The sequence below is a fragment of the Pinus tabuliformis genome, chromosome 1_1, assembly GCF_031772625.1.
Source record: "Pinus tabuliformis cultivar Carrire ecotype Pingquan chromosome 1_1, CPIR1, whole genome shotgun sequence".
NCBI classification, from domain to species: Eukaryota; Viridiplantae; Streptophyta; class Pinopsida; order Pinales; family Pinaceae; genus Pinus; species Pinus tabuliformis.
Window position 1 is genome coordinate 721,532,414 of NC_142297.1, and position 14,498 is coordinate 721,546,911.

The window sequence follows — 14,498 nt, forward strand, 5'->3', positions numbered from 1 at the left end:
GAGATTCTGGGATTGTTTCTCTGTTTATAAACTTTCTGGGTGCATCTGGGAAGTGTTTTAACTGTTAAAAGGTCTTTACCTTTGGTTTGGGAAGTTTTTTCTTTGGCTTCACTTATTTTTACCCTCAGCGTGCTTTAATTCAAAACAGACGCGCTTACGTCGCGTCCCATCTTCTATGTTATCCTTGTCATCGCGCCTGTCCCATCCATAGTCGCGCTGACCTCGTTTTCAGAGACAGCGCGCTTTATCCATGTGCTTCCGCGCTGACATCGCACACCTGCTTCTTTGTCCTCCCTGTCATCACGCCTGTGTGATTAATAGTCGCGCTGACCTCGTTTTTCTGAGATAGCGCGCTTTATCCGTGTATTTCCGCGCTGACATCGCAAAGTTGCTAAGGGACCCCTCCTGTCAGCGCCGAGTTGCTGAAGGCCACCCGCGCTGATCCGGTAAAACTTGATTTTGTCCAGATTAGCCTCCTGAACTTGTTGCTTTAGCTTTCCCCTCTTCTCTCCACTTGATTTGTGACTTGTTTTTCATTATCTGAACTCTGAGCTGCTTGCTTGCGAAGTCTTGTTCCACAGGGTTTCGTTTTGCTCATTTTTTCAGTTTTGCAAATACCTTCCTCTTTGCTTTCGCTGCTTGGTTTGTGTTTCCGCCATCACTTTTTACAGTTGCTGGATTGTGTTGAGTCTCTAATTGACTGGTTGTAACTCTCATCCTCCGGGTGTTTGCTTTTCTCCATTGATTTCGCACTCTAGCCCTGGGGCATCTAGTGGCCGTGTGTGTGTCAAGCCTTCCGTAGGGATCTTGTTTGCTCGTTTGACCAGCCAACTTCAGATTTGTTGTTGCACTTGTTCAGTGATTGTTGAAGTGTTTTGGGTTGTGTTTCCGAGTGGTTTTTGCTTCCTACTTGCTTGCAATCCTTGCTTGTCTTGTCGAGCTTAGATCACATAGCTCGTGCAGAACTTAGTTTTCCTTTTGATTTGGGAACCTTTGTTGGATGTTTTGGGAACTTTGTGTGCTTTCATTAAGTGATTTGCTTGGTGTTCCGGTTCCTCCAAATTCATTTAGATGCTTTGTGCCATTGAAAGAAAATCAAACTAGTAGCTTTGCTTTTGAGAATTGAAAAGGAAAAGAACATTTCGTTGATTTGCATTTTCAAAAGAAAAAAGTTTCCTTTCCTTGGTTTTAGCTGCATCAGGTTGCTTGTTTGCTTGTATTTGTTTTGTTTGATCAAAATTCTGTACCTTCTCATAGCTAGAATTCATCGAACAGAATGAAATTCTTTGGCATGTAGTTTGCATCTAGGTAATTGTGAGAGAACATACGATAGGACCTGAAATTGAAACTTAATTTCAAGATCAACTATAAAATGAACCGGATGAATCTAAAAACGCATTGGAACTAAACGCAAACATCTAGAGGTCTAGGTTAGAGACGTGTTCCGGCGTCTTTAAACATAGTCACTGTTGTTTCACATTAGGTTGGGTGATTCCTCCTTCTGTGGCTCGATAATGGTCTAACACGGACTGCGCTCCCACGTACCGTCGCGTATATAGGGAGACCCCACTAGGCTTTTATCCTTTATCCATAGGAAGCCGAGTCTGCCGCCTTGTGAACCGTAACACACCGAACACAGCATTTGGGAAGATTGACTGCAGTACGGAAAGTCCTTGGCTCTCATACGATTGCTGAGGTGTATAAGCAGTTTTACGGGTTGCTTGGTAAACCTTATACCTAGAGTCTCTAGAACAGTCACTTTTGATCCTTTTCGGACTCCCTAAATGAAAAGGTGCCTGTGAGCGTCTTGTCACTTCGTGCTCATTAAACATTCGAAGGAGACTGGAGTCATCGTTTCGTCCTTTTCTCGACTCTTGAAACATGAAAAGGTCAAGTTTGGTTCCTGTGTCTTAAAAGTTTATTTGGCCACGATAACATCACCTGGTTAGATCTTGTGTGCGTTAGCTTGCGTAAGTTTCGTTTTCGTTCGCTATGGCAACTTTTCCGGGATTCACTAACCCAGGTTCCCCCTCTGATGGGAATCCAGGACAATTCCCTCCTCTTGGGAATGTTGGTGCTCCATATATGGCGACGTTGTCCCTACCAGGGTTAACTGTCGGGTTGCCTGTGTGGTTGTTTTCAACCTCTTTGGTCCCTACCGTATCGGCTGTTAGTCCATCAGTCCCTCCACCTGAACAACATCATGTTGATCCTAAGGTGGATCTCTCCCCTTCGACGCCTACTTCTACGTCATCCTCTTGTACTTCACCTGGTGAAATTCTCGATGTGAGTAACCAGGTGGCTAAGAAGAAGAAGAGGAAGACCAAGAAGAAGAAGTTCCCTAAGGGAGAGCTTACACACACAGTCCCCCCCTCAAGTCCAGCTATCCTCTCGAGTATACCTGAAGTCGGGTCACCTTCTGCTCCTCCGCGGAAGGTCAAGTTTCCTTGTCGATTATGCAAGGAGGACCATCTGCTTCGTGATTGTCCTGGCATTCCCAGGGTATTAGAAGTTTGGTCTCATGATCCGGCCCGCCCCTCATCGTCCACGGATGATCATGGCGATGCTACCTCACCAATTGGGAATGGTAAGGAGAAAGGGAAGCTTTGAATTCCCTGTCGACTTTGTGAAGGCAAACATCCCCTTCACCTTTGTCCACTTATGGATAAAGCCTCTGCTGTATTGGAAAGTCTTGCTGCTCCTCCGAATCCATTTCCTGCTGGTTATCAACGTCTTTCTACATGTGTAGCTCGCTCCCCTGTTAACAAAGAGATTGTTTCAGATTCCCCTCTTGTCCAGGTCCCTCTTCCCGAACCTGGCTAATCCCAGTCTGTTCCAGACCCGTTATTGGTTGGAAAGGGTGTTGATTCGAGTTCAACTCCTCTCAAGCACTCTGTTTCGGAAGAGCAAAATTCTCATGTTCTTCTCGTCTCCTCAGATTCTCCCGAGTTCGATAAAGGTTCTCCTGAAACCTCTCCAGAGAATTTAGATTCGATTCTTTCCGAGCAGGGGGGCAACCATATGGTTCCCCCACCAAGTAGTTCGGTCATCTCCTTTGATTGGAGTCGTTTGACTGCCCCTCCCCTTCCATCCCATGTGCCTTTTTGGGTCACCGCCTTTGCTTGCAATAAGGCGCTGCCCGGCACTGTGTTAGACGAAGGAGCATCGGTTAGTCTCATGCCCGTTACTACTTGGCGAGCTTTGGGTTCCCCATCGCTCGTACCTGTCGCGCCGCATCTCACCGCATTTGATGGAGGAACGAGTCAGCCATTAGGGATCCTCCAGAAGTTTCCTATTACTTTGGGAGGCAAGACAGTCTATATAGACGTCTCGGTTACCCAAGGTTCTCTAGACTTCAGTCTTCTCCTTGGTCGTGATTATGTGTATGCCATGGGAGCCCTCGTTTCTTCACTTTTCCGTGTGGTCTGCTTTCCACACGACGGAAGAATCGTAAAGTTCGATCAATTATCGTTCGTTCGTCCACAAGCCCCTCCCGCGCATTCATCTTTCCCTCCTGGCTTTCATCCACAAGTTGCATCTGCCTCGTCGCAAATCAACTACGTGGACACCCACCCCGTGCCCGTACCCAGTGATGACACCATCATCCATAGTGTCCTGGGGGCATTAGGGCCTGATTTCCGAGATGTTGGCCTTCCCTCCGGAGCCACTTTCTTGGAGGCGTCCACTTCCCGTTCATTATGATGAAGTTTGGATGGAGCACAGTTCCTTGTCTTGTGTCAAGCTCGCTAAAAAATGAAACAAGGCGTTCCGAGGATAGTTTTTCTAATGTATCAACCTCGTTAAAAGAATGAAACGACTTTGTTCCGAGGACAGTTCTTTTACCTGTGTCAACCTCGTTAAAACAATGAAACATGAGCCCGTGCAATTCGAGCCCAATAGCCATTTTGTCAACCTTCAACCCATTTTCAATGGCTTGAAGCTTGGGGGGCATGTACCTCGAATTGAGACACGATGCTGGGGGCATGCCCGTTTCCTTTCCCATCAAGCATAGTTTGCATGTATATACGTGCCTTTAAGCTTGCATCAAAAATAAAATCCATTGTTCAAAGCATAGTTTGCATACGTGATTATCATGTGTGTTTTTAAGCTTTCATAAAAATAAAATGCATGTGCACATTCCGCAATGGGTCGTTTGTTATGCAGTAAGTACACCAGATCACATGAGTGTCAAACAAACGCATAGCATATAAAACACATTATCATATGTAAAAGATCCATCTAAGAATAAGCATATGATAAGATATTTTTTCAAGCATAGTTTGCATGCGTGCTGTGTGTGCTTTTAAGCTTGCATTAAAAACATTAAAATACATGGGTCATGTGTTGTGCAATTCATACATAAGATCACATTTGTACTGAGCATTTGCATAACATAAACAAAACATCATCATCTGTAAACAAGGTCCATCCAAAAATCGGTATGTATATGTATATATATCGTGTGGCGCACTGAGGCGCTCAAAAATAAGTGTATGTGTCAAAATAAAGAGTCACTGTTCTCCATACATGCGAGACATATGTCTCTCAAAACATCAAAAAGAAACCTAGGCGACTACTGTGCTGGGTTGTGCTCTCTGTAGCACACAGCCGCTCGTGTTACCCGCCTCAACAGGCGGTGCACCCTGGGTGCCACCCCCACTGTATGGATCTGGTGCTCTATGGGAACCTCCTCGACTCCCTGATAGTCTGGCACGCCCTCCAGCAACCCCTCAAGGTTGCGAGCTATGATCTCTGAAGTATCAACTCCTGGAGGGACCAAGGCAAGGACATTGGCTCCTTGCCCCTCTCTCCGTGCCTCTGGGGCTAAGCCAATGGGTCTAACAGGTCCCACATCTGCACACAGCGACATCTGTCAAGACATATGCATTAAAATAAAAAATATATATATATATATTAAAAAATTCAGAAAAAATCAAGTGTCATACCTCCATCATCCCAGTGATCTCCCGCGGGCAGTGGCATGTCGGGATCGTTGCGGAAATCCATACCTGCGTATGGCCAATCCTCAACGAAAATGATCTGCTGCTCCAGCCACTCTCGAAAGACCACTCCCCAAGTAGCTGGCCGGCCACCACCCCCGCGTGGCATGATGCGAGCCCATCGAGTGGCCCTCGTCTACCACGGACTTCTAGGAGGATCCACGGCTATAGTCTGCAGCCGCATGACTGGTACCCGCTCCAGAATGAGTGGGAGTAAGAGTGACCCATAGCCAAACTGTTTCGACTCTCCGCGTCGACAGTTGTTGAGTTGCCTCTTCATACTGTTGGTCACTGCAGTGGCCCAATCAAACACTGTAGGCTGTAGGCAATCAAGAGCTAGTAGCAGGTGGGTCTTTGAGGCCTCGTGGTTGGCCAAGCATCCCGCTGCCCGGGTCACCATAAAAAGGATGGTGCGGAGGACTATATCTCTCACCGTGGGAATTGACACCTTCCCACTCCGCGTTTTCTCTGCCTATAGACATACTCGAGCCATGAGTTGGTCGAGAGTCTCGCCGCTGGGTCGCTGCCCCTCCAGAATGGGCCTCACACCCCGGCGCGACAATCCAGTCAAGAAATATATGTCCATGTGGTCGAACTCAATGTCTTTACCACAGATGGTAAATTTTCCATCTATTGGGTTCCATGACCGGATCAGGAACTCAAGTAAGTCATGATGAGCTCTCAAGCGTGGAGTCAGGAAGAATTTTAGGAATCCACACGCCCGCATGGCATCTCGGCAATCCGCTCTTGCAAAAGAGGCTATGTCCTCAACATCGTGAGCCCTCTCTTGCCACTGGAAGGCCATTGCGTCCTGCATGAACATTAAAAGCAATTAGGTTGCTGGCTAATGAAAATTTCACGTTCAAATTATAAAAATTAAAATTTGACTGCGCCAGCGCGGCTGTTTTCAAAACAGCCACGCTGACAATGGTGGTCCCATTGTATTTTCTCCAGGTCAGCGCGGAAGAACACGGGTTTTCCGCGCTGACCTGAAATCTGGTACGTGTAATTTTCATCGGTCAGCGCGGTCCCGAGCGGGAAACCCGCGCTAACCGAGAGCGCACCAATGGCTCAAAAAATCGCCCGATTGGGCCAATCCCACCGTCAAAATACGAACAAAAAGACTCAAAACAGGGCGCATGGCGAGAGGAACCTACCTGGAGCAAGCCGTTCGCCGAATGGTGTCCGCACGAGGAAGAATTGGCTTCGTCAACTTCACAGCTTCACAAAGTTCTCAAAGGCTCAATTTGGTAACAATAGTGAAAATGACTATTTACCTTTCTATTTATAGTAAAAATGGCTCAATTGACTATAATTTTTACGAATATGGGTTTTTGGTCATACTTTTACCATGGATTTAGCACTTCTGTCAATGTCTTATACATGTTTCCATATGTTTGTAACATGTCGAACGGATTTATGCGGGTATTTTTATTGTGCAGGTCCTCAGAAACGGTGGAGATTATAATGATCCTAAAATCACTTGGTCCCAAAATGTCGTCTTTGAGCTCTTTTCCGACATAAAACAAGAAAATATGGCCGAGCCTCCTTTCAGCTCGTTAAAAGGAACGAGAGGCGGTCATTTTATGCTCTTTTTCCGACCGTGTAACTTAAAAAGATTGCCGGGTTTTTGTCGTTTCGAACTCGTTATTGGCTCCAAAACGACGTGCTTCTGACTGCTTTTTTACTTTTTCGGGTCGCAGTCACTATTTACGAAAAGTACTCCTCGATCATTTTGGTCGGGCGGTTCTTTCGAGTATTCTTTTATACTTTTTTGGGCTCGAGAGACACAACTGTACGAAAAAGGACCCCCCTGGAGTCTCCTTTTCCGTTGTCTTTTCAGACTCTCTAAACAAGAAAAGACGCCGAGTTTTTCCTTTGTCAGGCTCGTTAAACACTTGATGACATCGGGCATTGTCGAAATGACACTCTTCAAGCATATGCTATCCCCGTCAAGCTTGTCATCCAAAAATAATCAGGGTACCTGCCAGAAATGGTGGGGAAAATGGAACTGTAATCATAGTCGTGTCAGCAGTATGTCGCTCTTGAACATGGCACTCCTCTGCTTCGTGTCTGGGTGGGACCATCTCATCTTGCTTTTTCACTGGCCTCCGTGGGTTTGGGTTATCCCGTTTGACCTCTCATCTGCTCATTGCCATCGTCACCATACCCTTTGCTCATTTGATGTCAAATACTGCCAAATCCGCTATAGTGCCGCCGATATGTTCAAGAGAAGTTGACCTCTGCAATAATACAACCTCATCTGCTGTCTCACACAAATCATGTTACCTCTGTCTCGCGTCGATGATGTGGGAAACATTATGGCCCACCTTCGATCAAGGTCACTTCCTGTCGACTTCAGCTCGTTATCCAGGAAGGTGACTTAGAGACTCCCTTCAGGTGCCTTAGAGCCTGCATGCCTCAATGGCAGGTTCTTCATGTTCGACGCGAGGTTTACATCATTGGCCTCCGATCGAATGATTCCACGGGTGTTCGACACCAGCTCATTGATTCACATGCCGCGGATTGTACCTATAGTACCTTGAGGGCCATTGTCATTATTGGTGGTACCTCTCGCGTCTGTTAACAGTTTTCATCATTGACTGGTAATCAGACGATGTTCATGCGTGTTCGACTCCAGCTCATGTATTCACATGCTTGAACTTGTACTTTGTTCGGATCGGGACGGAGCGCAAGACCCTGGATCCCTGTCTGTTATGGTCCAGGTTGCGATTTTGTGGATGATCATTACATGACTCATTGATGGATGGTTGCGCCCATACCTGAGTCTTCATGGATGGCTGCGACCATACCTTATCATTATTCTGGTCTCTTTAGCTGGGTGGCTGCGTCCATTCCACAGACCTTTCCGCATGTCTTTTGGATGGCTGCGCCCATGCCTAGACTGCATGTACTTGATTATCAGAGATATTCGGTCCTTCCTAGTGGTGTTCCAGTTCGGCAAAGTGTTGTAAAGCATTTCACCCCTCCCACTCTCTTGGTCTTCATGCTTTAGGGGGCATCTGTTACACAGTAATTTATCACTGTCTCCCTGTCAGTCACCCTACTGTGTCAAGAATTCACAATAATCAAGTTCATGCCTTCTGAACTGGCCCAAAACCCACTTTTATAAAGTTTTCCTCATCAGCGCGTCTGTTTCTAAAATATCCGCGCTGACTGGCGGCTCGTAGTGTATTCAGTGCGCTGCCAGCGCGGAAGCACATCACTTTTCCGCGCTGGTCGCATTTTATGAGCCAGCGCATCTCTCCTTTGTATTGGGTCGCGCTGACATGACTTTTTTAGTTATTGAGGCGCGACGTCAGCGCGTCAGTCACCTTATAAACTGCGTTGATCCTGTTTGAGCGAATTTGTTCCAACAGCCAGCCTTCCAGATAACTCCAGGTGTGGTTGTTGGCTTTGTGAGTATCGACTCCCTTCTATGGCATGTCTGTTCGACCCTTTGCAACCATTTCCCTCAAGGATAAGCTCATCCTTCCATACTTTTAGGAGGCTCCTTCTCCTATATAAACTTCCATCATTACCATGAGCAGCTAGTTTTGAATAGCTTGGATTGCATAGAGCTTATAGTGCTCAGATTGCTGCTAATATAGGTATTTAGTGTGCTAAGTGTGGAAGTGATTGATAGCTTAGGGAAGGTTGTTTTGTGTTGCTTGTGTGAGAGAGAGTTTCTTGTCTTGGGAGAATCATTTCCAAAGGTGAATGCTTGAGACGCTTGCTGACTGGCCCCTCCTGAGAAGGATACCGACGTCAGAACATTTGGTTGTAATCTTCTCTATTTGATTAATAATAGATGAGTGCTATTATTGTTCCATTCTCATTTGTACATGCAATGGTTAAATGTGAATTACATCTTTTCTGACTGATGTATGGTTGCTTTTATTAGATTTCACGCTTGTGTTTGTTTCCTCTTCGCATGTGCAGGTATCTATTCGCGGAGATCGCGGAGGATCGTGACCAGCCAAAGCGAAGGAGCGAAGGCAACATCTCTTCGTCAAACGACAGCGCTGGAATCCAAGTAGGTGCTCTTTACCTCTTGTTTAATTGTAATTAGGAACATGCATAGCAGCATTGTTTGATTGTTGCTAGACCCCTGCTGGGCTAGTAGGGATCGCCTATATCCGTAGAGGGGATTTACCTCTCCAACAATTTGGCGACTCCACTGGGGATCAACCTTTTTGTCTCTTGAGTCCACTTTTGTGTTTGAATTTGATTGTTCTCCCTTTTTGAGATTCTGGGATTGTTTCTTTGTTTATAAACTTTCTGGGTGCATCTGGGAAGTGTTTTAACTGTTAAAAGGTCTTTACCTTTGGTTTGGGAAGTTTTTGCTTTGGCTTCACTTGTTTTTACCCTCAGCGCGCTTTAATTCAAAACAGACGCGCTTACGTCGTGTCCCTTCTTCTGTGTTGTCCTTGTCATCGCGCCTGTACCATCCATAGTCGCGCTGACCTCGTTTTCAGAGACAGCGTGCTTTATCCGTGTGCTTCCGCACTGACGTCGCACACCTGCTTCTTTGTCCTCCCTGTCATCGCGCCTGTGTGATTAATAGTCGCGCTGACCTCGTTTTTCCGAGACAGCGCGCTTTATCCGTGTATTTCCGCACTGACGTCGCAAAGTTGCTACGGGACCCTCCTGTCAGCGCCGAGTTGCTGAAGGCCACCCGCGCTGATCCGGTAAAACTTGATTTTGTCCAGATTAGCCTCCTGAACTTGTTGCTTTAGCTTTCCCCTCTTCTCTCCACTTGATTTGTGACTTGTTTTTCATTATCTGAACTCTAAGCTGCTTGCTTGCGAAGTCTTGTTCCACAGGGTTTCGTTTTGCTCATTTTTTCAGTTTTGCAAATACCTTCCTCTTTGCTTTCGCTGCTTGGTTTGTGTTTCCGCCATCACTTTTACAGTTGCTGGATTGTGTTGAGTCTCTAATTGACTGGTTGTAACTCTCATCCTCCGGGTGTTTGCTTTTCTCCATTGATTTCGCACTCTAGCCCTGGGGCATCTAGTGGCCGTGTGTGTGTCAAGCCTTCCGTAAGGATCTTGTTTGCTTGTTTGACCAGCCAACTTCAGATTTGTTGTTGCACTTGTTCAGTGATTGTTGAAGTGTTTTGGGTTGTGTTTCCGAGTGGTTTTCGCTTCCTACTTGCTTGCAATCCTTGCTTGTCTTGCCGAGCTTAGATCACATAGCTCGTGCAGAACTTAGTTTTCCTTCTGATTTGGGAACCTTTGTTGGATGTTTTGGGAACTTTGTGTGCTTTCATTAAGTGATTTTCTTGGTGTTCTGGTTCCTCCAAATTCATTTAGATGCTTTGTGCCATTGAAAGAAAATCAAACTAGTAGCTTTGCTTTTGAGAATTGAAAAGGAAAAGAAAATTTCGTTGATTTGCATTTTCAAAAGAAAAAAGTTTCCTTTCCTTGCTTTTAGCTGCATCAGGTTGTTTGTTTGCTTGTATTTGTTTTGTTTGATCAAAATTCTGTACCTTCTCATAGCTAGAATTCATCGAACAGAATGAAATTCTTTGGCATGTAGTTTGCATCTAGGTAATTGTGAGAGAACATACGATAGGACCTGAAATCGAAACTTAATTTCAAGATCAACTATAAAATGAACCGGATGAATCTAAAAACGCACTGGAACTAAACGCAAACATCTAGAGGTCTAGGTTAGAGACGTGTTCCGGCGTCTTTAAACATAGTCACTGTTGTTTCACATTAGGTTGTGTGATTCCTCCTTCTGTGGCTCGATAGTGGTCTAACACGGACTGCGCTCCCACGTACCGTCGCGTATATAGGGAGACCCCACTAGGCTTTTATCCTTTATCCATAGGAAGCCGAGTCTGCCGCCTTGTGAACCGTAACGCACCGAACACAGTATTCGGGAAGATTGACTGCAGTACGGAAAGTCCTTGGCTCTCATACGATTGCTGAGGTGTATAAGCAGTTTTACGGGTTGCTTGGTAAACCTTATACCTAGAGTCTCCAGAGCAGTCACTTTTGATCCTTTTCGGACTCCCTAAATGAAAAGGTGCCTGTGAGCGTCTTGTCACTTCGTGCTCATTAAACATTCGAAGGAGACTGGAGTCATCGTTTCGTCCTTTTCTCGACTCTTGAAACATGAAAAGGTCAAGTTTGGTTCCTGTGTCTTAAAAGTTTATTCGGCCACGATAACATCACCTGGTTAGATGTTGTGTGCGTTAGCTTGCGTAACTTTCGTTTTCGTTCGCTATGGCAACTTTTCCGGGATTCACTAACCCAGGTTCCCCCTCTGATGGGAATCCAGGACAATTCCCTCCTCTTGGGAATGTTGGTGCTCCATATATGGCGACGTTGTCCCTACCAGGGTTAACTGTCGGGTTGCCTGTGTGGTTGTTTTCAACCTCTTTGGTCCCTACCGTATCGGCTGTTAGTCCATCAGTCCCTCCACCTGAACAGCATCATGTTGATCCTAAGGTGGATCTCTCCCCTTCGACGCCTACTTCTACGTCATCCTCTTGTACTTCGCCTGGTGAAATTCTCGATGTGAGTAACCAGGTGGCTAAGAAGAAGAAGAGGAAGACCAAGAAGAAGAAGTTCCCTAAGGGAGAGCTTACACACACAGTCCCCCCCTCAAGTCCAGCTATCCTCTCGAGTATACCTGAAGTCGGGTCACCTTCTGCTCCTCCGCGGAAGGTCAAGTTTCCTTATCGATTATGCAGGGAGGACCATCTGCTTCGTGATTGTCCTGGCATTCCCAGGGTATTAGAAGTTTGGTCTCACGATCCGGCCCACCCCTCATCATCCACGGATGATCATGGCGATGCTACCTCACCAATTGGGAATGGTAAGGAGAAAGGGAAGCTTCGAATTCCCTGTCGACTTTGTGAAGGCAAACATCCCCTTCACCTTTGTCCACTTATGGATAAAGCCTCTGCTGTATTGGAAATTCTTGCTGCTCCTCCGAATCCATTTCCTGCTGGTTATCAACGTATTTCTACATGTGTAGCTCGCTCCCCTGTTAACAAAGAGATTGTTTCAGATTCCCCTCTTGTCCAGGTCCCTCTTCCCGAACCTGGCTGTTCCCAGTCTGTTCCAGACCCGTTATTGGTCGGAAAGGGTGTTGATTCGAGTTCACCTCCTCTCAAGCACTCTGTTTCGGAAGAGCAAAATTCTCATGTTCTTCTCGTCTCCTCAGATTCTCCCGAGTTTGATAAAGGTTCTCCTGAAACCTCTCCAGAGAATTTAGATTCGGTTCTTTCCGAGCAGGGGGGCAACCATATGGTTCCCCCACCAAGTAGTTCGGACATCTCCTTTGATTGGAGTCGTTTGACTGCCCCTCCCCTTCCGTCCCATGTGCCTTTTTGGGTCACCGCCTATGCTTGCAATAAGGCGCTGCCCGGCACTGTGTTAGACGAAGGAGCATCGGTTAGTCTCATGCCCGTTACTACTTGGCAAGCTTTGGGTTCCCCATCGCTCATACCTGTCGCGCCGCATCTCACCGCGTTTGATGGAGGAACGAGTCAGCCATTAGGGATCCTCCCGAAGTTTCCTATTACTTTGGGAGGCAAGACAGTCTATATAGACGTCTCGGTTACCCAAGGTTCTCTAGACTTCAGTCTTCTCCTTGGTCGTGATTATGTGTATGCCATGGGAGCCCTCGTTTCTTCACTTTTCCGTGTGGTCTGCTTTCCACACGACGGAAGAATCGTGATGTTCGATCAATTATCGTTCGTTCGTCCACAAGCCCCTCCCGTACATTCGTCTTTCGCTCCTGGCTTTCATCCACAAGTTGCATCTGCCTCACCGCAAATCAACTACGTGGCCACCCACCCTGTGCCCGTACCCAGTGATGACACCATCGTCCATAGTGTCTTGGGGGCATTAGGGCCTGATTTCCGAGATGTTGGCCTTCCCTCCGGAGCCACTTTCTTGGAGGCCTCCACTTCCCGTTCATTATGATGAAGTCTGGATGGAGCACAGTTCCTTGTCTTGTGTCAAGCTCGCTAAAAAATGAAACAAGGCGTTCCGAGGATAGTTTTGCTAATGTATCAACCTCGTTAAAAGAATGAAACGACTTTGTTCCGAGGACAGTTCTTTTACCTGTGTCAACCTCGTTAAAACAATGAAACATGAGCTCGTGCAATTCGAGCGCAATAACCATTTTGTCAACCTTCAACCCATTTTCAATGGCTTGAAGCTTGGGGGGCATGTACCTCGAATTGAGACACGATGCTGGGGGCATGCCCGTTTCCTTTCCCATCAAGCATAGTTTGCATGTATATACGTGCCTTTAAGCTTGTGTCAAAAATAAAATCCATTGTTCAAAGCATAGTTTGCATACGTGATTATCATGTGTGTTTTTAAGCTTTCATAAAAATAAAATGCATGTGCACATTCCGCAATGGGTCGTTTTTTATGCAGTAAGTACACCAGATCACATGAGTGTCAAACAAATGCATAGCATATAAAACACATTATCATATGTAAAAGATCCATCTAAGAATAAGCATATGATAAGATATTTTTTCAAGCATAGTTTGCATGCGTGCTGTGTGTTCTTTTAAGCTTGCATTAAAAACATTAAAATACATGGGTCATGTGTTGTGAAATTCATACATAAGATCACATTTGTACTGAGCATTTGCATAACATAAACAAAACATCATCATATGTAAACAAGGTCCATCCAAAAATCGGTATGTATATGTATATATATCGTGTGGCGCACTGAGGCGCTCAAAAATAAGTGTATGTGGCAAAATAAAGAGTCACTGTTCTCCATACATGCGAGACATATGTCTCTCAAAACATCAAAAAGAAACCTAGGCGACTACTGTGCTAGGTTGTGCTCTCTGTAGCACACAGTCGCTCGTGCTACCCGCCTCAACAGGCAGTGCACCCTGGGTGCCACCCCCACTGTATGGATCTGGTGCTCTATGGGAACCTCCTCGACTCCCTGATAGTCTGGCACGCCCTCCAGCAACCCCTCAAGGTTGCGAGCTATGGTCTCTGAAGTATCAACTCCTGGAGGGACCAAGGCAAGGACATTGGCTCCTTGCCCCTCTCTCCGTGCCTCTGGGGCTAAGCCAATGGGTCTAACAGGTCCCACATCTGCACACAGTGACATCTGTCAAGACATATGCATTAAAATAAAAAAAAATATATATATTAAAAAATTCAGGAAAAATCAAGTGTCATACCTCCATCATCCCAGTGATCTCCCGTGGGTAGTGGCATGTCAGGATCGTTGCGGAAATCCATACCTGCGTATGGCCAATCCTCAACGAAAATGATATGCTGCTCCAGCCACTCTCGAAAGACCACTCCCCAAGTAGCTGGTCAGCCACCACCCCCGCGTGGCATGATGCGAGCCCATCGAGTGGCCCTCGTCTCCCGCAGACTTCTAGGAGGATCCACGGCTATAGTCTGCAGCCGCATGACTGGTACCCGCTCCAGAATGAGTGGGAGTAAGAGCGACCCATAGCCAAACTGTTTCGACTCTCCGCGTCGA